The sequence below is a fragment of the Mycetomoellerius zeteki genome, unplaced genomic scaffold, assembly GCF_001594055.1.
Source record: "Mycetomoellerius zeteki isolate Tzet28-1 unplaced genomic scaffold, Tzet1.0 scaffold75, whole genome shotgun sequence".
NCBI lineage: Eukaryota > Metazoa > Arthropoda > Insecta > Hymenoptera > Formicidae > Mycetomoellerius > Mycetomoellerius zeteki.
In genome coordinates this window covers 47,830-50,527 of record NW_017257775.1, presented here as the reverse complement: position 1 = coordinate 50,527, position 2,698 = coordinate 47,830, and positions in this window count along the sequence as shown.

Sequence of the window (2,698 nt, the reverse complement as noted above, 5' to 3'; positions counted from 1 at the left end):
GAGCCGCAAATGATCGCGCGTATAGTACTCGGCAGCATTTCGCCATGCTTGCGCTTCTCCGCGCCCCCCATTATTCGCGATTTCTCGTCACAGTTCGCGACGCTTATCGTCAACGGTTGCTGCACGAATTTCATGCTCACACTACGTGCTACGCATTCTCGACCGCCTATTTAAAGGTGCGCCAACTCGCGAGTCGCGCAGTAGTAAAATATATCTCGCGCTGTGTCATCCTTCCGACATTTTGGATTTGAGCGCCGAGCAGTTGCAGTATATACCGAAGATCGTACTGTTAGGCGTGTACGGCGACTATATCGACCACGTGTGGGACAAGCTTCCTGAACACGTGAAGGCGGATTCGGAAGTTCGAACGTATCGTCGCTGCGACGAGCACTGCAATCACCCGTGGCAGTGGGCGCACATCGACGGTCCCGCACCGAAGATAAGGGGCTGTAGCGAATGTCAGCGTTGTGCGGTCTGCTGAATCGAGCGATAAACGCGCTTCCTTTCGAGTTACATATTCCGGGCTACCAGTTTTGCGGTCCACGAACGCATTTAGAAAAGCGATTGGCTAGAGGTGACGCAGGCATAAATCTGTTGGACGCGGCGTGCCGAGAACACGATATAGCTTATTCGCGGAACAAAGATCTCGCGAAACGACACATAGCTGACAAGGTACTCGCTGAAAAGGAGCAGAAACGCATTACCGCGAAAGACTCCACTCTCGGAGAGAGAGCCGCCGCTGCTGCCGGTTGGGCAGCGATGAAAGCCAAGACCAAGATCGGCATGGACATGAAACCGAAGAAGACGACGACGACGACGACGACGACGACGAGGAAAAAGGTGACGAAGCGGATGCGACAACGGCGAAACGAGGCGGCGCGTTATCAATTCTAGGAATGTTGGGCGCGCTCGGGTCCTTGATCGGTGGAGCGGCCGGCGTGGCGAAAGCGGTAAACGACAGCAAAGCCGCGCGACGTCAGCTCGAGGAGCTGCAACGTCACAATCGCGCGATGGTACAGGGTCGTGGACTGTATCACGCTTCGCACAAATACGGACTCGGACTGCATCTCAGCCCCTACAAACGTGGACAGGGTGTAGCAACGAAGAAAAAAAAAACGCCAAAGAGACGATAAAAATGCCCTCGGGTGCAACTACCAACGTGCAATTGGATCAACTCGCGAGACGTATGCGCGTATCGTACTTTAGAGGTATTTTCATGCATAACGCCTTACCGACGAGTGGCGCGCGCCGAAACGAAAGCGGTATCATTAATCTGTGACGATGCGACGGGACCCTGTACTCACTGGGTAGCGTACGCGAAGAGGAACGATCGCATCGTGTACTTTGACAGTTTCGTTAATCTTCAACCGCCTAAGGAATTGGTGCGATATTTCGGAAACGGTGTTACGACGATAGAGTATAATCGTACGTTCTATCAGACGTACGATCAGAGCTTCTGCGGACAGATGTGTCTGTGGTTTCTACGAACGGTCGACGCTTATGAATTTAAAAAGCTCGACTAGGTGCCGTGAAATCTCAGTATTGGTCGAACGCTTTTTCCATCATGTCGTTGACACTTACACTGAGCGGGAAAAGCAGCCTCCTCGCGGCGAACTACTTCCCTGCCATAGATTTGAGTGACAGTGATTACGAGCTCGGCCTGATGATTTTTGAGACTTATCACAAGATACCGAACGTAAACGAGTCACTGTGAACGAGTCAAACAATAAATTTTATTTCTATAAAGATGACGCAGAAATTAAAATTCCCGAGGGTTCGTACGAAATTCGAGACGTAAATTTTCGAAACGTGCGATTTTACGTTCGCGCCGCGACGCGCTTGAAACCGTTGACATAGTGCTTTTGCATGGTGACAATAGCAACAGTACCAAATATAACACCGATGACAACACCGATGACGACGAGAGTGGAGAATATCCGATAACGATCCGTGCAAATTACAACACGATGAGATTTGAGATTAGATGCGCCTACAGAATAAACTTTGACAAGCCCAACAGCATTGGGATCGCTGCTGGGATTCTCGTCGAAGCGTATACTGCGACCGCGAAGATGGCACGAATCCGACGTGTCGATCAACATAATGAACGTGAACGTTATCCGCGTAGAGTGTAACGTGACCGCGAGCGCATATAGCAACGGCAAAGGTGTGCACACGATACACGAATTTTCACCGAGCGTGCCACCGGGATATAAGATATCGGAAAGGCCCGCGCAGATCATTTACTTGCCGATCACCGCACGGAGCATTACGGATCTAACGATACGCGTCGTCGACCAGAACGGACGATTGCTTGATTTTCGAGGAGAAGAGATTACCGTCAGATTGCACGTGCGATAGCGACAGCGATAACGCGAGCGTGAGATGCTTGTAATGAATGGAGCGGAGCGCACGCAGAGAGATAACGAATTCTTTACAAGGCCGGTGACGTCACAGCTCGATAAAACTCGCTCACCTAGCTGCATCAGCAAGAAGCTCAACGCACCGAACGTTAAATTTTTACAATCTTTTGGATTCGCGGTGCACAACTTTTGAGATGATTGATATCTTGAATATTACCGGTGAGCCGATCTTTGATGATCGCATCGTCAAGATCGAGACTCACACGTACAACCCGTTCGCCAATACAACGTTCGGGTACAGCGATGAGATAAGAATACCCATACAGCAACAGGAT